At 46.6% G+C, this 23,539-nt stretch overlaps 1 protein-coding gene across 14 annotated transcripts in view; it reads right to left on the bottom strand.

Annotated features, from left to right (window-relative positions):
- The window catches only part of LITAF (lipopolysaccharide induced TNF factor), an 85,258-nt gene that overhangs the window by 23,875 nt on the left and 37,844 nt on the right, over nt 1-23,539 (bottom strand). The window contains exon 1 of one of the 14 annotated variants that reach the window (XM_033236507.1): nt 16,033-16,053. The exons of 2 other annotated variants lie outside the window; for them this stretch is intronic. The gene's annotated coding sequence lies outside the window, so the exon portion shown is untranslated. Of the gene's footprint in view, nt 1-1,821; nt 1,843-2,670; nt 2,841-12,262; nt 12,401-13,782; nt 13,913-14,024; nt 14,045-14,200; nt 14,458-14,936; nt 15,082-15,201; nt 15,334-15,389; nt 15,614-16,032; nt 16,054-23,539 lie in introns of those variants that run through there. 11 more of the 14 variants (XM_033236504.1, XM_033236511.1, XM_033236502.1 and 8 more) reach the window with 11 other exon arrangements.

Here is a 23,539-nt window from a genome sequence, read left to right as displayed (position 1 = left end):
TGCGATCTCGGCTCACTGCAACTTCCGCCTCCCGGGTTCAAGCAATTCTCATGCCTCAGCCCCCTGCGTAGCTGGGACTACAGGCGCCCACCACCACGCCCGGCTAACTTTTTGTATTTTTGGTAGAGACGGGGTCTCGCTATCTTGCCCAGGCTGGTCCCGAACTCCTGACCTCAAGTGATCCGCCCGCCTCGGCCTCCCAAAGGCCAGGGGTTACAGGAGTGAGCCACTGCACCTGGCCATAAAAGATTTCTTTTAAACCCCATAAGCGATGCCATTATCATGGTACCATTTTTCACCCGTCCACCAGGCAAAGAGCAAAATGTTGGTAACACACACAGAGAGCTAGCGTGGGGTATGGATAAACTGAGGCTCCTGCAACAGAAACAGCCAAAAAAATTTAACATGCACAAGTCCAGCAACTCTTCCTCTAGAAATGTGTGCTGGCAATAACCCCCACATGTGACTGAAATGACGAAATGACAAGCACATGGGGTATTCACTACAGCGTTGCTAATAACAGCAGAAGCCTAGTCCACCAGCAAGGCACGGGTACCAGTCAGGGATGGTCCCTCCCCGCAAGGTACTGAAATAAGGAAGAGTTCTACTTGGGGAAATGCAATCATCACCAAGATACACCATCATGTTTAATGAGCCAGGACAGTGTTTGTAGTGTGCCACCATTTGTGTATGGTGAGAGAATAAGATTCACCTTTTTTTTTTTTTGTCTTGCTCTGTCACCCAGGCTGGAGTGCAGTGGTGTGATCTCGGCTCACTGCAACCTCCGCTTCTCAGGTTCAAGCACCTCTCCTGCCTCAGTCTCCCGAATAGCTGGGCCCACCACCACACCCAGCTAATTTTTGTCTTTTTAGTAGAGACAGGGTTTCACCATGTTGGCCAGGCTGGTCTCAAACTCTTGAGCTCGAGTGATCCTCTGGCCTCGGCCTCCCAAAGTGCTGGGATGACAGGCATGAGCCAAGATGCCTAGTCTTTTTTTTTTTTTTTAAAGACAGGTTCTCACTGGGTTTTTTTGTTTTGTTTTGTTTTGTTTTTTTGAGACGGAGTCTTGCTCTGTTGCCCGGGCTGGAGTGCAGTGGCCGGATCTCAGCTCACTGCAAGCTCCGCCTCCCGGGTTTACGCCATTCTCCTGCCTCAGCCTCCCGAGTAGCTGGGACTACAGGCGCCCGCCACCTCGCCCGGCTAGTTTTTTGTATTTTTAGTAGAGACGGGGTTTCACCATGTTAGCCAGGATGGTCTCGATCTCCTGACCTCGTGATCCGCCCGTCTCAGCCTCCCAAAGTGCTGGGATTACAGGCTTGAGCCACCGCGCCCAGCCTCTCACTGGGTTTTTTAAAGACAGGTTCTTACTGGGTTGCCCAGGTTGGAGCACAGTGGCATGATCACAGCTCATTGCAGCCTGGAGCTCCTGGACTCAAGCAATCCTCCTGCCTCAGCTTCCAGAGCAGCTAGGACTATAGGTGTGCACCACCACACCCAGCTAATTTTTTATTTTTTGTAGAGACGGGGTCTCAGTATGTTGACCAAGCATGTCTCAAAACTCCTGGGCTCAAGCAATCCTCCCACCTTGGCCTCTCAAAGCGCTGGGATTACACGTATGAGCCACCATGTCTGGCCTAGTATATAATATGCATAAAATGCCTCCAAAGGCATATATATAAGGAACTTAATGGTCGGTGTTTACAGGGAGGGGAACCAGGTGGACTAGGGGATGGGGTGGGGCAAACACTGGTCACTTTTACACCCTTGTTGGTCTTTTGTATGTTGAGCCATAGTAATATTACATATTTACAAAATACATACTTTTTTAATTAAAAAAGAGTCTCCTCTGCAAACCTGTCTCTGCCCTCCCGAGGCCTCCGACCCGGTCCTTCCCGCCTCTGGGTAAAGGTGATGTCATCACAGCCCTCTATGTTCCTGCCCAGCACCTGGCCCTGGGACCTTCCCTGTTTGCTGAGCGATTAAGCTTCTAATTATTTCTGTTTGGTAAGATGTTCCCTTTACCACTCCCGCTATATCAACCCCAAAATTTGCACTAACAACATCCTATTTGTCAATATAAAGTTCTTTTTCCTCTGTTTTGAGACAGAGTCTCATTCTGTGGCCCAGGCTGGAATGCAGTGCTGTGACCTTGACTCACTGCAGTCTCTGCCTCCCGGGTTCAAGCGATTCTCCTGCCTCAGCCTCCCAAATAGCTGGGATTACAGGTGGCTGCCACCACGCCCAGTTAATTTTTTTATGTTTAGTAGAGACAGGGTTTCACCATGTTGGCCAGGCTGGTCTCGAACTCCTGACCTCAAGTGATCCGCCCACCTCGGCCTCCCAAAGTGCTGGCATTACAGGCGTGAGCCACTGCGTCCGGCCAAAAGTTCTTTTTTTTTCATGTTGCACTATGATCCAGTTTTCCTCCAGTGGATTCTAAAGGCCAGTGGTGGACAAGGGATTGGGAGATGTTGGACCCTCCCTTGCCAGTCTTATGGGACCTATATAGGGAGGCAAAGTCAACCCACAGGGGCAGATGTGGAAGAGATATGAAGGGGAGACTTTTTTTGGGGGGAGGGGTACAGTTTCTGGGAGTGAGTGGAGGATCTGGGGACAAGGCAAGGGGGCAGATCTTGGTACAGCGGGGACAGACACCCAGAAGCCACGTACCTGTGTCCCGTGGGGCAGGTGAGCAGTGTGGGGCCAGGAGAGTGAGGTTGTGTTACAGGAGCCTTCACACCACGAGGCGGGCACCAGCGCCTGGGTTTATGGGGGACCCTACAAAAAGGGTTTCTGTTTCAACAACCAGCAGTCCAAAAGCAACTTGAAAACCCCCAGAGGGATTCAACTCCCACCAAGAAGGGGAGTTCAGAGTCTAAAAATAAGCTTCAAAACCTAGAATACCAAGAGAACCATCCACCGCAGAAGCCACCCCAACAACTCGCCGTCAGAGTAAACACACATCCAAGGTCTCATGGCCCACCGCCAAGGGTATCTTCTCCCGAGAACACAAAAAACTGCGTCGAAACACAGCAGAAACCCCAGTCTCCATAACTTCTGGTGTTGCTTCATTCTGACCCATAGCCTCTGTAAACACTCCCCCGAAAAAAGTATCTTAACCTTTTTCTTTTATTTTTTCTCTCTTACATTGAACTTTGTTTTACAATCAGGGTCACGCTGTGTTGCCAAGGCTGCGGTGCAGTGGTGCAATCACAGCTTACTGCAGCCTGGGTTCGAGTGATCCTCCCACTTCAGCCTCTCAAGCAGCTGGGACTCCAGGCACACGCCACCATGACTGGCTAGTTGTTTTAATTTTTAATTTTTTTGTAGAGACGGGGTCTCACTATGTTGTCCAGGCTGGCCTCAAGTGATCCTCCCAAAGCGTTGGGATTACAGGCATAAGCCATTGCACCCAGCCTTAATCTTTTTTAAAATCAATCCCGGCTGGGTACGGTGGCTCACGCCTGTAATCCCAGCGCTTTGGGAAGCCGAGATGGGTGAATCACTTGAGGTCAGGAGTTCCAGACCAGCCTGACCAACATGGTGAAACCCCATCCCTACTAAAAATACAAAAATTAGCCGGGCAAAGTGGTGCATGCCTAGAGTTCCAGTCACTCGAGAGGCTAAGGTGTAATTGCTTGAACCTGGGAGGTGGAGGTTGCAGTGAGCTGAGATCGCACCACTGCACTCCAGCGTAGGCAACAGAGCAAGACACCGTCTATAAATAAATAAATAAATAAATAAATCCCATATTCCTCTCTGCTTTCTTACAATCTGCAAAAAAGAAAAAAAGAGAGAGAGAGAAAGAGAAACAGAGAAAGGAAAGGAAAAACGCTGGTGTCTACATCTGCGGTTCTACACTGTCCCAGGCTGCCAACAGTCCAACATGGTGCTGATGGCAGCTCCATTCCACCACCACAATTTGCTGCTTCTAAGCCTCTGAGGACCTGGGCACCAGCAGAACCAAGTGTGCAAGGACTCTGTGTAACACAAAGTAAGAGCTCATAGTTGCCTTGGGCGCTCCTCTGAGTAAGGTAAACAGGCTTGGGCATCTGCTTTGATGATAAATATCTACCTTATTTGGAAGTCTTCTATTTGTTTACTTCCTTTGTTCTGGCCAAATTCCAGATGACTGCAGGTAGTCTAACTGTCTGTCTTTGAAAATTCCAGAAAACAGCAATCTTGCCTTTAGCAAGACTTATGGATAACGTGGGAACAGGCTGGTGGTGGACATTACCTGTCATGTGCTTTTCATGCCTGTTTCACTTCCCCTGGCTGACAACACAAGATCTAGCCCTTGATGACATATGCCTTCCTCCTGCTTCCTAATTGCTTCCTGTCTGCAAGTTAGGTTCTATTAATATTTCCCTAACTGGACCATATTACGTTACCGTCCCTCGACCCCAGGGGAAGCGATGTGATCTATATTTCCCCACCAGGCCTTGACAAAGCCACGTGCATCTGACATCCTTGCACAGCTGACGTCTCCTGTGCCCATATGGCACATCTATCCCATCTATGACAGGGTACCTATGGCATGAGCTCATAAGAAGTGTTTATTTTATTATTATTATTTTTGAGACGGAGTGTCCCTCTTGCCCAGGCTGGAGTGCAGTGGCATGATCTTGGCTCACTCCAGCCTCCACCTCCCAGGTTCAAGCAAGTCTCCTGCCTCAACCTCCCAAGTAGTCAGGATTACAGGCACCCATCACCATGCCTGGCTAGTTTTTGTACATTTAGTAGTGACGAGGTTTCACCATGTTGGCCAGGTTGGTCTCAAACTCCTGACCTCAAGTTATCCACCCGCCTCAGCCTCCCAAAGTGCTGGGATTGTAGGCGTAAGCAACTCGCGCCTGGCAGAAGTGTCTATTTTTTAAATAAGACAAGACAAATCTTCCTCATTGACAAATTCCAAATAGTATGCATAGATCTTCCCCCTCCAGGAGATGCACTTTTTTTTTTTTTTTTTTGAGACGGAGTCTGGCTCTGTCGCCCAGGCTGGAGTGCAGTGGCGCGATCTCGGCTCACTGCAAGCTCCGCCTCCTGGGTTCACGCCATTCTCCTGCCTCAGCCTCCCTAGTAGCTGGGACTACAGGCGCCCGCCATCGCGCCTGGCTAATTTTTTGTATTTTTAGTAGAGACAGGGTTTCACCGTGGTCTCGATCTCCTGACCTTGTGATCTGCCCGCCTCGACCTCCCAAAGTGCTGGGATTACAGGCGTGAGCCACCGCGCCTGGCACACTTTTCTTTTCTTTTTTTCAGACAGGGTCTCACTCTGTCACCCAGGCTGGAGCGCAGTGGCACCATCATAGCTTACTGTGGCCTCAGCCTCCTGGGCTCAAGCAATCCTCCTACCTCAGCTTCTCAAGTAGCTGTGACTGCAGGTGTGCATCAACAAGTCCAGCTAATTTTCTACTTTTTGTAGAGATGGGGTCTTGCTTATTCCACTCTTTCCAGGCTGGAATGCAGTGGCTTGATCATAACTCACTGCAGCCTTCAACTCCTGGGCTCAAGTGATCCTCCCACCTCAGCCTCCTGAGTAGCTGGGGCTACGCCCAGTGATTTTTTTTTTTTTTTTTTACTTTTCATAGAAATGGGGGTCTCACTATGTTGTTCACGCTAGTCTTAAACTCGTGGGTTCAAGTAATCCACCCGCCTCAGCCTCCAAAAGTGCTAGGATTACAGGCATGAGCCATGGCACCCAGCAGGAGGTGGAACTTAATCTTTCCCTTTCCTCTCCTGTGTGTGGGCTAGACTCCATGACTCTCTTTCAAAGAACAGAGTCGCTGGGCGTGGTGGCTCATGCCTGTAATCCCAGCACTTTGGGAGGCCCAGGCAGGCAGATCACCTGAGGTCCGGAGTTCCAGACCAGCCTGACCAACACAGAGAAATCCCATCTCTATCAAAAATACAAAATTGGCCAGGCACGGTGGCTCACGCCTGTAATCCCAGCATTTTGGGAGGCCAAGGCAGGTGGATCATGAGGTCAGGAGATCAACATCATCCTGGCTAACATGGCGAAACCCCATCTCTACTAAAAATACAAAAAATTAGCCGGGCATGGTGGCGGGTGCCTGTAATCCCAGCTACTTGGGAGGCTGAGGCAACCTGGGAGGCGGAGCTTGAAGTGAGCTGAGATCAGGCCACTGTACTCCAGCCTGGGCGACAGAGCGAGACTCTGTCTCATAAATAAAGAAATAAATAAATACAAAATTAGCCAGGTGTAGTGGCACATGCCTGTAACCCCAGCTACTCAGGAGGCTGAGGCAGCAGAATTGCTTGAACCCAGGAGGCGGAGGTTGCAGCCGAGGTCACACAACTGCACTCCAGCCTGGGCAACAAGAGCAAAACTCCGTCTCAAAAAAACAAAAAAAGAAAGAAAGAAAAACAGAGTCTATGAAAAGGGAAAGAGAGTAAACCACAAGTGAGAAAACCTGGCAAACACCTCCTTTTCACTCTCTCCCTTAGTATTAATTAACATCAGGAATACTTTACTCTCTCCCTTGATATTAACATCTGGAATGTCATGTGCATATCAGGTGCCCTCTGATGTGACAGGATGAGAAGGACACTTCATCTCTGTGGTCTTCTCCTCCCAGAACCCAGAACCCCGTCGTAATCACATGAAAAACATCAGACAACCCTGATTTGAGGGAAATTCTACAGAATCCCTGATCTTCAAAAAGTGTCAAGGTTATGAAAAACAAAGCAAGACTGAGAAACTAACACAGCCAGGGAGGCTGAGGAGACAGGATGACTACGTGCAATGTGGGACCAGGCACGGTGGCTCATGCCTGTAATCCCAGCACTTTGGTAGGCCAAGGCAGGTGGATCATCTGAGGTCAGGAGTTCGAGACCAGCCTGGCCAACATGGGGATTAAAAAAATAAATAATATATATATTTATTTACATATTATAATATATATATATTTATTTACATATTATAAATAATATATATATTATTTACATATTATAAATAATATATTATTTGCATATTATAAATAATATATTTACATATTATAAATATATATATATTTACATATTATAAACAATATATTATTTACATATTATAAACATATATTATTTACATATTATAAACAATATATTATTTACATATATAAATAATATATATTTATTTATATATTATAAATATACTTATTATTTATTTATATATTATAAATAATATATAAGTATATTACTTATGTATTATAAATAATATATAAGTATATTTACTTATGTATTATAAATAATATATAAGTATATTACTTATGTATTATAAATAATATATAAGTATATTTACTTATGTATTATAAATAATATATAAATATATTTACTTATGTATTATAAATATATAAATATATTTACTTATGTATATAAATAATATATAAATATATTTACTTATATATTATAAATAATATATAAATATATATAAATAAATAAAATATATCAACGCAATGTGGTACCCTGGGGTTAGGACCCTGGCCCAGAAAAAAGGACATCTGTGGGACAATCAGGGGAGTTTGGTGAACAGTAACATACCCACCACATCAGTTTCTTAGTTTGACAAATATACTGTGTGATGTAAGATGTTAACAATGGAGAGAACCAGGAACTGGGTGAGGAACTCCCTATACTAACTTCACAATTTTCTTGCAAATCAAAAATTATGCCAAAATTGAAAGTTTATTTAAGCCGGGCGCGGTGGCTCACGCCTGTAATCCCAGCTCTCAGGGAGGCAGAGGCGGGAGGATAGCTTGAGCCCAGGAGTTCGAGACCTGCCTGGGTAATACAGCGAGACCCCGTTCTCCACAAAAAGGAAAAAAAAAAAAAAGAAAGTTTATTTAAATACCTTCACAGGGATGACACTTATGAATGAGCCAAATAGGTGTTGGGGCTCAGGACACACCACCCCAAAATGACTGTAGGAGACTGGAATATGTCACCTCAGGATCCATTTCTTTGGCATATTTCGAGCTGATTATTCTTAGAAACTGCAGACACAGGAGTAGTTCTGAAAAGCTGTCCTTTGATATAATAAATTGAAATCTACAGGTTGAGTATCCCAAATATGAAAATCCAAAATCTGAAACATTTTGAACACAGACGTGATGCTCAAAGGAAATGCTCATTGGAGCATTCTGGATTTTGGATTTTTGGATTAGAGATGCTGAACCAGTAAGTAGAATGCAACATTTCAAAATGTGAAAAAAATCCAAAATCCGAAACAATTCCGGTCCCAGGCATTTCAGAGAAAAGATACTTGATCTGTGTAAACTAAAGTGACTATCGTAGGACCTTCATCAACCAGGGAAAATCTTTTCTTTTTTTTTTTTTTTTTGAGACAGAGTCTCATTCTGTGGCCCAGGCTGGAGGGCAGTGGTGTAATCTCAGCTCACTGCAACCTCCGCCTCCCAGGTTCAAGTGATTCTCGTGCCTCAGCCCCCTGAGTAGCTAGGATTACAGCTGCCTGCCACCACATCCGACTAATTTTTGTATTTTTAGTTGAGATGGGGTTTCACCATTTTGGTCAGGCTGGTCTCGAACTCCTGACCTCGTGATCCACCCACCTCAGCCTCCCAAAGTGCTGAGATTACAGGCATGAGCCACCAGGCCCGGCTGGAAGATCTTAACTTAGGAGAGGAGATTGAAAGTCGACACCTGGTCACAAGCTATCACCTGTTCTTCTGAGGGCTACTCTGAGACAACTTTCATCATTCAAGAGACTTTTTATCTGCATAACAAGGCAACCTTTGTTCACCATACATTTCCTCCCCTCACCCTTCTGTAACCTAGCACCACCTCCCTCCAGGAGCCCCAAGCCCCTATTCCTTTTTCTGTTTTATTTGGAGACAGGGTCTTGGTCTGTCACCCCGGCTGTAGTGCAGTTGTGCTATGTCAGCTCACTGCAGTCTCAACCTCCTAGGTTCAAGTGATCCTCTTGCCTCAGCCTCCAGAGTGGCAGGGATCACAGGCATAAGCCACCATGCCAGGCTAATTTTTGTATTTTCTGTAGAGACAGGGCTTTGCCATGTTGCCCAGGCTGGTCTGGATCTCCTGGTCTCAAGCAATCTGCCTGCCTTGTCCTCCCAGAGTGCTGGGATTACAGGCATGAGCCACCACGCCCAGCTCCTTATTCCTTTTTTGTAGCTCAGGCACACTATATAAATGTCAATCATCTGACCTTGCTTTGAGTTTCACTTTCTGTGGGACTCCCACATTTATGCATGGAAAAATTTGTATGTATTTTTGTCTGTTAATACATCAATCATCAGTTTATTTCATAGACTCAATGATGGTACCTTCAGAAGGCAGAAAGAAAGTCTTCCCTCTCCCCTACATAGGCCAAGAGTAAGAAAAACTATAAGGTGAAATGAAATAGGCAGGTCTTACCCCAAAGCACTCAAGTTCAATTAAAAAAAAACAAAATTTGAGTGCTTTGGGGTGAGGCTCACGCCTGTAATGGCGATACTTTGAGAGGCCGAGATGGATGGATCACTTGACTCCAAGAGTTTGAGACCAGCCTGGGCAACATGGCGAAACCCTGTCCCTCTACAAAAAAAAAAAAAAAACCACTAAAAGTAGTGTGGTGGCTGAGATGGAAAGATGGCTTGAGCCTGAGAGGGAGGCTGAGGCTGCATGGAGCTGTGGTTACGCCACTGTACCCCAGCCTGGGCAACAGAGCAAGGCCCTGTCTCAAAAAACATATAAATAAATAAAGTATATTTTGGTTAAATGCCAAAGATTAAGTGGGAGGAAAAGGAGAGTTTCTGATACTTCTAACTGATGAGGTGAAAAATAAAAAATAAAACAAAATAAAAAGGTACCTAGAATTTCAGCAAAAGAATAGGTTTTGAAGGAACCTCCCAAACTCTGTCCAGCTGAATGCATATTTACACCTGTCCACAAGTCTGCACTCCCCTCAAAAGGTATTTCTCAGCTTCCACAAACGAAGGACAACAAAATCCAGCTCACAGAAGTAGAGAAAAGAACTGGAGGTTACTGGAGGTTAGAAAGGGGAGGGGAAGAGAGGCTAGAGAGAGGTTGGTTAACAGGTACAAAGTTACAGTTCAATGGAAGAAAGAAGTTCTACTGTTCTGTAAACTGTAGGGTGAATATGGCTAACAATGATTCTGTCTATATTTTCAAATAGCTAGGAGACTTCTGAACGTTCACAACACAAAGAAACCATAAGTGTTTGAGGTGATGAACATGCCAGTTACCCGTTGATCAATTACACACTGGAGACATGTATGAAAATATCACTCTTTATCCCATAAATGTGTGTGATTATTATGGGTCAACTAAAAATAAAAGAGAAAATGGTCAATGGCTTTTCAAAGGGTTTGAAAATAAGAGCAAGATATAGTGAAATACCTATTTTACTCACAACGGAAAAAAAAAAAAAACTCCCCACAAAACTTTAGCCACATGTGGGTGGCAAAGTCTTCTAAAAATACAATCTCAAGCTGTGTATAGAACTGTTTTCTACATTTGGGTATCAGATCAACACATAAAAGGGCAAGGCCTTCAGAAAGATAAAGCGGCTTTTTAACCACCAACTTAATCCTCGAAGATCGATTCTTCCAGAAAGAAAAAGGAGAAATATTCAATTCTACTCTGGTCCCCACCTCCCAGCCCCCAGAAAAGAAACACTAAGCTAGGTGCATGAATATGTATATCGCAGAAATGACCCCAGAATAAAAAAGGGATTCCTTGGGCAAAAGAAGGGCACTCACATGCAAATTGTCAGGTCTCCTAAGAAAATAGCCTAGTTTGTAAACAAGATAGAGTACCAGCTGCGAGGGTCAAAAAGGTCTGGTCTTTTAGGTTCTCTGGAGAAAAACGTTATTTCCAATAATGTGAGCACAGTGGATCCTGACTATAATCAACCCTCAGGAACTATCCAAATTGTATACTTATTACATTGAATATTGCCTAAAATTCTTAAACTAAGGACCGTCGCCTGGCAGGTTTTAAACTACGATTCTGCAACATGGTTTTTGTCGTCATGGAATTTAACCTGCCTGTCATTCCTGAAAATGTTCAAGGTGAATGGTACGTCTTAAGCCATACATGGTTAAGCAGGAAGGATTTAGACAAAAGGGGAAACCCGGACCTCCAGCTCTCTTTGGGAAAGGAAGCGAGAAATTGGCCTTCGGTTACTTGATCCCAAACAAATTCGAATTTCAGTAGACCTCAGCTAAAAGTACAGAAGCTCAGAGTGAAATATTTCAGAGAAATGTGTGCCAATTCCATCTTCTGAGTTCAGGTGGTTTCTGCAGGGCGGTATGTCCCTCAAGTCAAAGATAAAGTTACCACAATCTTAAAGCCAGGTTCAAGCATGGCGTAACGACAAATCATAGTGATTTGTGGAATGGAAAATGCTTCCATCAGGGAGCTGGGCTGCTCCCCCACAATCAGAGTGGGCAATTTTCTTCTGGATTCTGCGTGAAACCACATGCCCAGTTTCCACATGAATGACGGGTTTTCACCAAACAGTGCAATGAGATCATTAATAAGATTGAAACTGCATTAGGACACAAAATTGTATGAACCCTGATGACAATTTCATAGAAAACAGGCACAAAGACAAAAGATAGAAGCCGCCCGATAAGGACAGCCAGTGCTAGTTGTTTCATTCAAACTATGAGGTTATGCCTTTCTTCTTTATCTTCCATACTTTCTTTAATTTTTTTTAATAAAAAATTTCAAACTATCAGTGCATCATTTAGGAATAACCTCATGAATTCAAGGTTAAGGCAAGTCATCATTAAGCTCTTAAACCTACCTGAGGCACACTGTCAATTATTTCTAAGTCTCCATGAGCTAAATTAGCTTAACTTCTCCAACATTATTTTCTCTGAAGCCTCCAGCTTTGGATCCTGGTATATAAACTTCTACTTACTATGAGGTGAGCAGAGAATTACCATCACACAGACAGCTTCCAGAATGATTCCTTTCTTGTGTCCATGCCTTAAACTCTATGAAATTACACAATTCTTCTACTGACATAACCTGCAGCCAAGGGACAACTTCATTAGCTACAAAGCCGTTGTCACCGGTGTCCAGAGAGTCAATCAACACGGGCTCAAACAAGATGAAATTATGAGGACCCTGGAAAATGCCACTTGACCTCAAATAACAATTCTTAGGCAAGTAAACATTAATCAAGTTCAGAACAGACCATGGGTGGCCAAACGCGCCCGGGAGATGTCAAAAATGTGTGTGCTAAAGAAACACAGAACTAAGGAAGTCTATTTACCTGATAGACCGCCTAACCCACGGGGCTATTTTCACTGCCGTAAAAGCAAAAACAAATAGAGGACAAGTCACGGTGCCAAGAATCCAGGACTTCCTCTTGCAGATCCTCTTTTTTCCACCCTCACTGTAGCTCTGGGGAAATTCCTCTTCAGTGGGAGAAATTCAAGTCACAAAATGGCACCAGCCCATTCTCAAAGTCCTATTACACACCTCTGAGCAGTAAGGATGGGTAATGTCAGCAAAACATGCACTGTTTATTTTCTTGAAAATTCACTTAGGCTGGAAACGCCTTCCAGCTCCTTCCTCTCAGTGGATTTTCCATTTACTATCTTCAACCACCTGGGCTTGGCTGTACCTCCTCCACAGCTCTGCTGAGACCCTCCTGTTTGTTTGAACTATGTCCACATGTTCCTTCTGCCACATGTGCTCAGGCCTCAGTTTTTCCATGAAACTTTCTCTAACTCAGCTGCCTCCTTTCCACTGCTCTCAAGCCCTTTCCAGAGTTACAAGGGCGTTAGCTAGCACCAACTTTTTCGCCTGTGTGTACTTCTACTTTCTACCCATTGTGTAAACCCCTCAGGACCAGGAGCCATTCTTTTGCATCCTTTACATGGCAAGGGTAGCACTTTATTTCTCAACAGCCAGCCCATAAAAGGAACAGAAGGAACAAAAAAGGAAATGGATTCACCAAAGACAGTGAATTACACTTCAATGTGGTATTTTAGAGATTTAAGAAATTGACCGGCTGAGGTAGCTCACACCTGTAATCCCAGCATTTTGGGAGGCCGAGGCAGGTGGATCACTAGAGGTCAGAAGTTCGAAACCAGCCTAGCCAACATGGCAATACCCTGTCTCTACTAAAAATGCAAAAATTAGTTAAGCATGGTGGCACCCAACTGTAATCCCAGCTACTTGGGAGGCTGAGAAACGAGAATTGCTTGAACCTGGGTGGGGGGCTGAGGAGTGTGGGAAGGGTTAGAGATTACAGTGAGCCGAGATCGCACCACTGCACTCCAGCCTGGGCAACAGAGTGAGACTCTGACTCAAAAAAAAAAAAAAAAGAAAGAAAGAAATTGATCCTACGTCTTAGATCAATCACCCAGTCACTTAATATGTGACATTACAAGATGCTTTCTCAAATGTGAATAAATGCATCTATTATTCATGCCTTAAAGTAACAGGAAAGAGGAAGATGGGCCTCCCTCATGGTAGATTTCAATTAAATGTTTCTTAGACAGTTTGGTGCACATTTAGTTCCCAGAGCAAGGGCTGGTGGAGAAGAAAGCCAAGTGCAACATGGTGTTACTCAGTGCCAGGTAAAGCAAGTCACACGCCATCTAGATTCTGCTCCAACTGATAAAACCAAAACACTGGTGGCACTTCTCTCTGCAGGCATCTGGTTTAGTACTAAATAGGAAGTCCTAAAAAGAGTCACTCTGAGAAGGCAGGAAGTGAGAGGGCAGATGAGGCAGTCAAGCACACATTAAGGCAAATCATGGCTTTCCTAAAGAGGATCGCAACCTGGGCTTCAGGCAGTCTTTGAACCAGCACCAGTGCACCAGGCCAAGGGGAGGAAGGTATCCTCTTTGGGAAGACTGGTAGGAGCTTGGAAGGTCCGGTGGCTTCCAGAAACTGGATTTCCCAGTGACCACTGCTCAGTCCAACAGCCAGTGACATCAGCTCCACTGTCGGGAAGCAGAAAACCAGCGAAGGTCCAACTAGCCAGGTCCCTGAAGCATGACTGGCCCTTCCAGAACACACACCTTTCCACTGTCACCTCCTCTCCCTGACCCTGAAGAGCTTCGGGCACACCACCAACTGACCACCTAGATCCACAGTGACCTGCAAATCAGAGCGGGGAGGGTATTTGCCTAGCTTGGCAGGGAGGGGCGAGGTCCACTGCTGCCACCAGTCACCAGCTGGTCCCACCCGCACCTACCCAGCACCAGCGGTGGACGGTGAGCGGCGTCTGGGCCCAGAGCTGGGTGCCATCAGCAGTGAGAGGACCCCTGCGCTCGCGGGGTGCCCACCTTACCCCGCGGGGAGGGGTCAGGCCTAGGGACCACGGCCTTCTTCGCTGATTTTCACCTCCCCAGGGTCTCCCAGGGGCCTCTGGTGTCCGTCCCGGATCTTGCGCGAACTCGCGGGGGCAAGGGGAGAAACGCGGGCACCCGCGCCCCTAGAAGCCAAATGTATGCAAACAGCATTCCGGAATTCGTTGGGGTTTTTTTGTTTGTTTTGGTTTTGTTTCTGAACCCCCGGGGGATATTTCTGGAAATCTCAACCTGAGTCACCTAGAGCGAATTGCGCCGTTTTCTAAAAAGCCCAGGGGCCGTCCTCTCCCCGTAGGGGGTCGCGGCGGGCCGCGAGGGGCGCTTGTTCGGGTGGGGGCCGGACGACTCCGCCACACGCGATCGGGCCACTCTGGGGCGCAGGAAATGAACCCAACCGGAGACGCGGCCGGGACCAGGGCTGGGTGGCCGGACCCCGCCCCGGCCCGGCCCCTACGCCCTCCGCTGTGCCTCGATGCCCGCAACCCGCCCGGCGCCCCCCGGCCTCCCGAGAACCCCCAGCCAAGGGCGCGGTGCCCGGGGCGCCCAGCAGGTGCTGGCGCGACGGGCCCTCCGCTGGCCCCCGCTGGCCCCCGAGCCCCGTCGTCCCCGCGCCGCACTCACCGCCGCCCGCGCTGCCTGTCGAGCCGGGAGGTCTGAGCTGGCCGCGCGGGCGCCCCGGGAAAAGGAGCGGGCGGCGGGGACGGGGGCGGGGGCTAGACCCGCCGGGGCGGAGCGCGGCCGGCTCGGGCTTCCGGCTTCTCCCGCCCCCGCGGCCCGCACCTGGGCCCCAGACTAGACCACTGCCCGTTCCCCGCCTCACTCCGATCTCCCCCAGGCGCCACCCCACACCCCGCTCCCTCGCCACCCCAGAGCCCCCCAGGCTTACCCCTGAGACGCCTCGCGCGGACCTGGTGTCTCCCCGACTCTCCGATCCTGCCCCTGCCTCCCGGTGCCAGCACCCCCCACCCCGCCCCCGACCGCCTGACCCTCCCTCCGGATTTGCCGCTGGCAGCTCTCCCCACTTCCCTCTCTCCCCCCGCCGCTCCAGCACTTCCAGGCGGCGGGACCACCAACCTCGACCCCGGGCCCGCGCTGGGGCGCTCCCGGCCCTCTGGAGGACGGCCCTTCTCTTCCTGTAACTCTACAGACGCGTCCGGACTGACCAAGACACTCTCTGTGCCTTCGGGCAAGTTACCCACCCTCTCTGAGCTCGGCTTCTCGTCTGCAAAATGGGCACAATAGCAGTCCTGTCTCCTAAGACCGACTGGGAGTTAACTGGGAAGATGGGGGTAAAGTTTTTAGCATAGGATAGGTATTAGGTAAGGCTTATCAGCTGTCTCTCCGCTTTGTACCCCCAGGGTGGCCCGTGCCCCCAGGTAGGCCTTTCTCAGCCATCACTGAAAGAAAGCTCTGGAAATCAGTAGCTGCTGTTTCCACATCTGCCCCTAAATCGGTGCCGTCTGCCCGTCTGCTTGGAGCCCCATCGGCCGGCTGTAGTGATCACAGCAGCAGCCTGGATCCAGCAGGCTCTCTGGGAAATCATTAGAGGGAATTAAGAAACGTGCCTGGCTTTGAGAGTACACAGAGCCAGGAGATGGGCAGAACCCTGATGTGGCCATCCACAGACAAACGCCATTTGGACAGGGAGCTTCCGAGCCCCATGTTGGCAAAGACCTGAATCTTAGAACCCTCGGATGCCCAAATCCCATGCCTTTACCTAAGGTCCTAAAGATAGGGAGTCCTAGATAGGGGGTATGGCTTGTCCCGGGTCCCTCAGCAAAGTGTCCCCAGCCCCAGGTTCTTGCCACCTTGTGCCATGTCCACTGACAGGCCACCCTCGGCTTTGAATGAGTTCCCTCCCTCCCTCCCTCCCTTCCTTCCTTCCTTCTTTCCTTCCTTCTTTCCTCCCTCCCTCCCTTCCTTCCTTCTTTCCTCCCTCCCTCCCTCCCTTCTTTCCTCCCTCCCTCCCTCCCTTCTTTCCTCCTCCCTCCCTCCCTTCCTTCCTTCCTTCTTTCTTCCCTCCCTCCTCCCTTCCTTCCTTCTTCTTTCTTCCCTCCCTCCGTCCCTCCCTTCCTTCCTTCCTGTAAAAGCAGTGGTGAGCCCGAGTTTTCTTCCATCCTTTACTGAATACTACCACATCTTCATTTGTTTTTCTTTCCCCAACCGCTGAGCAGCAACAGGAGCCAACTTTGTGTTTTTATGCATCCTAAACACTTACCACGGCTGTGAGCTTGCAATTATTTATGGGCAGAGCTATAAGACTGTAACTCTTTTCTTTGATCCCCAAAAAACCACAGAGATTGAATTTCCAACCCAAGGCTTCCAGCCAGGGGATAAAAGTAAACTGGGCCACATGAGCATGTCGATAGACAGAAAAGGCATTTGAAGAAATCCAATAATGCTTTCATGATTAAAAAAAAAAACACTCAAAGTAGAAAGAGAGGGGAACTTCCTCAACCTTAAGGCTTCTGTGAAAATCCCACAGCTAATGACACAATTAATGGTAAAAGACTGGATGTTTTCCCCCTAAGAACAGGAACAAGCCAAAGTACCCACTCTGGCCACTTCTGTCCAACATTATCCTGGCGGTTCTGGCCATTGCCATTAGGCAAGAAAAATAAAAGCATCCAGATTGAAAAGGATACAGTAAAGCTATCTCTACTCACAGATGATATCATCCTGTATGTAAAAACACTAAAGAATGTACAAAATACCTGTTAGAGCTAATAAACCAGTTCAGCAAGGTTGTGGGATTTAAGATCAACATACGAAAATCAGTTGCTTTTTTTTTTTTTTTTTTTGAGACAGGGTCTCTGTCACCCAGGCTGAAGTACAGTGGCTCGATCACAGCTCACTTCAGCCTTGAGCTCCTGAGCTCAGGCGATCCTCCCACCTCAGCCTCCTCAGTAGCTGGGACTACAGGCCTGTGCCACTGTGCTCAGCTAATTTTTTTGTAGTTTTTTGTAGAGACAGGGTTTTGCTATGTTGCCCACACTGGTCTCAAACTCCTGGGCTCAAGCCATCCACCTGCCTGGGCCTCCCAAAGTGTTGGGATTACAGGTGTGAGGCACTGTGCCCAGTCAGTTGCATTTCTGTATACTAGTAATGAGCAATCCAAAAATGAAATTAAGAAAATGATTCCATTTACAATAGCCTCAAAAGGATAGAAGCTGGATATGGTGGCACACACCTGTAGTCCCAGCTACTCAAGAGGCTGAGGCGAAAGGATCCCCTTGAGCATGAGAGTTTGAATCCAGCCTGGGTAACATAGCAAGACCCCATCTCTAAAAAAAAAAAAAAAAAAAGGAGACAGAGAGAAGACAATGTAATACTTAGGAAAATGTTTAACTAAGGAAGTTCGGGCCGGGCGCCGTGGCTCAAGCCTGTAATCCCAGCTCTTTGGGAGGCCGAGACGGGCGGATCACGAGGTCAGGAGATCAAAACCATCCTCGCTAATACGGTGAAACCCCGTCTCTACTAAAAAATACAAAAAACTAGCCGGACGACGAGGCGGGCGCCTGTAGTCCCAGCTACTCGGGAGGCTGAGGCAGGAGAATGGCGTGAACCCGGGAGGCGGAGCTTGCAGTGAGCTGAGATCCGGCCACTGCCCTCCAGCCTGGGTGGCAGAGCAAGACTCCGTCTCAAAAAAAAAAAAAAAAAAAACTAAGGAAGTTCAAGATCTATACACTGAAAACTATAAAACATTGCTGAAAGAAATTAAAGAAAAACTAAATAAATGGAAAGACATTCATGGACCAGAAGATTTAATATTGTTAAAGTGGTATATCAGTCAGAAATCTTTCAAAGAAAGAGAGAGGAGATATATACATATACAGATGGTACCAGACTTAACGATGGTTCAATTATGATTTTTTGACTTTATGATGGTGATACACATTCAGAAGAAACTGTACTTCAAGTACCCTTACAAGCATTCTGTTACTAACTTTTAGTATAGTACTCAGTAAATTACATGAGATATTCAATACTTTTTGAAAAACCAGGCTTTGTGTTAGATGTTATTGCCCAACTGTAGGCTATGTAAGTTGTTCTGAGTACATTCAAGGTAGGTAGGCTAAACTTTGGTGTTCAGTAGGTTAGGTATATTAAATGCTTTTTTTGTGGCTTTTTTTGTTTGTTTTTTGTTTTAAGACACAGTTTCACGTTGTTGCCCAGCCCAGAATGCAGTGGCTCACTGCAACCTCCGCCTCCCGGGTTCAAGTGATTCTCATGCCTCAGCCTCCCCAATAGCTGGGATTACAGGCGTGCGCCACTATGCCCAGCTAATTTTTGTATTTTTAGTAGAGACGGAGTTTCACCATGTTGGCCAGCCTAGTCTCAAACTCCTGGCCTCCAGTGACCCACCCGCCTTGACCTCCCAAAGTGCTGGGATTACAGGCATGAACCACCATGCCCAGTCTAAATGTGTTTTCAACTTACAATATTCTAAACCTACAATGGGATTTCTCAAGACATACACTTGTCGTAAATTGAGGAGAATCTATCTGTAGAGAGTGAGAGACAGAGGCAGAGATACAGAGAGAGATTTCAAGGAATTGGCTTACACAATTGTGGGGGCTGGCAAGATCAAAATCTGTAGGGCAGGCTGGCAGGCTGGGAATTCTTGTCAGGAACTAAAGCTTCACCCATCGGTGGGAGTGCTTTTTTTTTCTTTTTTTTTTGAGACGGAGTCTCGGTCTGTCGCCCGGGCTGGAGTGCAGTGGCCGGATCTCAGCTCACCGCAAGTTCCGCCTCCCGGGTTCACGCCATTCTCCTGCCTCAGCCTCCCGAGTAGCTGGGACTACAGGCGCCTGCCACCTTACCCGGCTAGATTTTTGTATTTTTTAGTAGAGACGGGGTTTCACCGTGGTAGCCAGGATGGTCTCCATCTCCTGACCTCGTGATCCGCCCGTCTCGGCCTCCCAAAGCGCTGGGATTACAGGCTTGAGCCACCGCGCCCGGCCTTTTTTTCTTTTAGACAGGGTCTCATTCTGTCATCCAGGCTGAAATGCAGTGGCAGTATTATAGCTCGCTCTTGCCTTGACCTACTGAGCTCAAGTGATCCTCCCACCTCAGCCTTCCAAGTGGCTGAGACCACAGGCATGCACCACCACTCCTGGCTAATTTTCTTTTTTTTTTTTTCCTTTAGAGATGAAGACTCGCTATGTCTCCCAGGTGGTCTTGAACTCCTGGGCTCAAGTGATTCTCACACCTCGGCCTCCCAAAGTGCTGGGGTTACAGGCATGAGGCACCCTGCCTGGCCACAATTTTGCTATTAATGCCTTTCAACTGATTGAATTAGGATCATCTGGATTTCCAAGGATGGTCTCCTTTACTTCAAGTCAACTAAAATTAACCACATCTGAAAAATACTTTTACAGCAACTTCTAGATTGGTGTTTAATTGAATAACTGGGTACTATAGACGAGCTAAGTTGATGTGTAAAAATAATGATCACAAATGGCAATACTTCCCAAAGTGATGTACAGGTCCAGTGTAATCTCTGTTTTTGTTGTTGTTGTTTTTGAGATGGAGTCTCGTTCTGTCGCCCAGGCTGGAGTGCAGTGGTACCATATTGGCTCACTGCAACCTCTGCCTCCTGGGTTCAAGTGATTCTCCTGCCTCAGCCGCTCGAGTAGCTGGGACTACAGGCATGTACCACCAAACCTGGCTAATTTTTGTATTTTTAATAGAGACAGAGTTTCATCATGTTGGCCAGGCTGGTCTCGAACTCCGGGACTCAAGTGATCTGCCAGCCTTGGCCTCCCAAAGTGCTGGGATTTCAAGTGTGAGCCACTGTGCCTGGCCCGGGTCCAATGTAATCTCTATCAAAATTCCAGCCGGTTTTTTTGGCAAAAATAAACAAGAGGATCCTAAAATTAATATGGAATTGCAAGGGATTTCAAATAGCCAAAACAATCTTGAAAAAGAAAAAAGTTGGAGGACCCACTGTTTCTGTTTGTTTACAGTTTGTTTTTGAGACAGTCTTACTCTGTTACCCATTCTGTGGTGTAGTAGTGCCATCATAGCTCACTGCAGCCTCAAACTCCTGGGCTCAAGCAATCCCACTCACCTCAGCCTCCAGAGTAGCTGGGACTACAGGAGCACACCACCATGGCTAACTTTTAAATTTTTTGTATAGATGTGGTCTCACTATGTTGCCCAGGCTGGTATTGAACTCCTGGACTCAAGTGATCCTCCCACCTCCACCTCCCAAAGTGCTGGGATTATAGGCATGAACCACTGCACCTGGCCCACACGTTCTGATTTTAAAACTTACTACAAAGCTACAGTAATCAAAGTATGTGGTTCTGGCATAAGAATAGACATATAAATCAATGAAATAAAATTGAGAGTCTACATATAAACTATACATCTATGGCCAATGAGTGCCAAGACCATTCAATGGAGAAAGAGTCTTTTTTTTTTTTTTTTTTTTTTTTGTGACAGAGTCTCACTCCATCACCCAGGTTGGAGTGCAGTAGTGTGATCTTGGCTCACTGCAACATTCACTTCCCAAGTTCAAGCAGTTCTCCTGCCTCAGCCTCCCAGGTAGCTGGAATTACAGGCATGCACCACCACAGGCTGGTATCAAACTCCTGACCTCAAGCAATCTGTCCACCTTGGCTTCCAAAAGTGCTGAGATTACAGGCATGAGCCACTATGCCCAGCCAAGAATCTTTTTGACAAGTCGTGCTGGGACAACTGGATATCCACATGCAAAAGAATGAAGTTAGAATCCCTACCTCACATCATATACAAAGGTTGAATCATTCAACTCTTAGAAGGAAACAACAGCATAAATATTCATGACCTTGGATCTGACAATGGTTTTATAAATGTGAAAACAAATGCACAAGCAATAAAATCAAAAATAAATAAATTGGACTTCATCAGAATGGAAAACTTTTGTGCGCCCAAGGACACTATCAGGAGAGTAAAAAGACAACCCACAGAAGAGGAGAAAATGTTTGCCAATCGTATATCTGATAAGGGTCTAGCATCCAGATTATATAAAGAACTTTTACAACTCAGCAATAAAAAAGCAACAAACAACCTAGTCTAAAAATTGGCACTGGGGCCAGGTACGGTGGCTCATGACTATACTCCCAGTACTTTTGGAGGCCGAGGCAGGCAGCTCACCAGAGGTCAGGAGTTCGAGACCAGCCTGACCAACACAGTGAAACCCCATCTCTACTAAAAATACAAAAATTAGCCAGGCATGGTGGCGGGCACCTGTGGTCCCACCTACTTGGGAGGTGAGGTGGGAGGATCACCTGAACCTGGGAAGTCAACACTGCAGTGAGCAAAGATCATGTCATTACACTCCAGCCTGGATGACAGAGCCAGACCCTGTCTCGAAAAAAAAAAAAAAAAAAAAAAAGGGTAAAGGACTTGAATAGACCTTTCCCTAAAGAAAATATACAAATGGCCAAGAAGCACATGAAAAGATATTCAACACCACTAGTCAGCAAGGAAATACAAATCAAAACCACAACGAGATACCTCTTTATACTCATTATGATAGCTACAAAAAAAAAGTTTTGACTGAGCACGGTGGCCCATGCCTATAATCCCAACACTTTGGGAGACTGAGGTTGGCAGATCACTTGAGGTCAGGAGTTTGAGACCATCCTGGCCAATATGGTGAAACTCCATCTCTACTAAAAATACAAAAATTAGGCCGGGCGTGGTAGCTCACGCCTGTAATCCCAGCACTTTGGTAGGCCAAGGCAGGTGGATCACGAGGTCAGGAGATCGAGACCATCCTGGCTAACACGGTGAAACCCCGTCTCTACTAAAAATACAAAAAATTAGCCAGGTGTGGTGGCGGGCACCTGTAGTCCCAGCTACCCAGGAGGCTGAGGCAGGAGAATGGCATGAACCTGGGAGGCGGATCTTGCAGTAAGCCGAGATCGCACCACTGCACTCTAACCTGGGCAAAGAGCAAAACTCTGTCTCAAAATAAATAAATAAATAAATAAAAATACAAAAATTAGCCAGGCATGGTGGCAGATGCCTGTAACCCCAACTACTCTGCAGGCTGAGGCAAGAGAATTGCTTGAACCCAGGAGGCAGATGTTGCAGTGAGCCGAGATTGCGCCACTGCACTCCAGCATGGGAGATGAGCAAAACTCTGTCTCAAAAAAAAAAGTTAATGGAAAATAAATATTGGGAAGGATGTGAAGAAATGGAAACCCTCATACATTGCTGGTGGGAACGTAAAATGCTATAGCTACTGTTCCACCCCAAGGTGTATCCACAAAAGAACTGAAAACAAGTACTCAAGTGAAAACTTGTATAAGAATGTTCATAGCAGCACTATTCCCACTAGTCAAAAGGTAGGGATAACTCAAATGGCCGTCAGTGAATGAATGGATAGACAAAATGTAATCTATCTCTACCACGAGTATTGGCCATAAAAGAATTGAGTGATTTGACCATAAAAAGGAACAATGCACTGATGCTTTGCACAACACAGAGGGACCTCAAACACATTTTGTAAAATGAAACCAGACGCCAAAAGCCACATATTGTATGATTCCATTTATATGAAATGTCCAGAATAGGCAAATCCGTAGAGAGAGAAAGTGGATCCGCACTGAAAGAATTGGGGGGTGACTGCCCAAGAGTATGAGGTTTCTTTTTAGGGTGATAACAATGTTCTGGGCTGGGTGCAGTGGTTCATGCCTGTAATTCCAGCACTTTGGGAGGCCAAGGCAGGTGGGTTCCTTGAGGTCAGGAGTTTGAGACCAGCCTGGGTAACATGGCAAAACCCTGTCTCTACAAAAAAAAAAAAAAAAGTACAAAAATTAGCCAGGCACAGGTGTAGTCCCAGCTACTTGGGAGGCTGAGGTGGGAGGATCACTTGAACCTGGGAGGCAGAGGTTGCAGTGAGCCAAGGTGGTGCCACTGCACTTCAGCCTGGGTGACAGAGTGAGACCCTGTCTCAAAAAAAAAAAAAAAAAAAAAAAACTTATAGAACTTGATATTGGTGGTGATTGCAAAACACTACATGCCACTGAATAGTACAGTTTAAAATATTTAAAATGTTGAATTTTGTTACGAGAAGTGTATCTCAAGTTTTTTAAAACATAAACCAGGCATCTATGCAGGCACAGCAGGAGGAGGCCAGGCAGGCTACGGTTTTATAGGACATCTGTCAATACCCCAGGAATCACATGGACCAGAAAGGAAGATGCTTTTCCTCTGGGTACTCTCTG

The sequence above is a fragment of the Trachypithecus francoisi genome, unplaced genomic scaffold, assembly GCF_009764315.1.
Source record: "Trachypithecus francoisi isolate TF-2019V2 unplaced genomic scaffold, Tfra_2.0 Lachesis_group15, whole genome shotgun sequence".
Taxonomy (NCBI): Eukaryota; Metazoa; Chordata; class Mammalia; order Primates; family Cercopithecidae; genus Trachypithecus; species Trachypithecus francoisi.
This window is presented reverse-complemented; position numbering and strand designations above follow the sequence as displayed.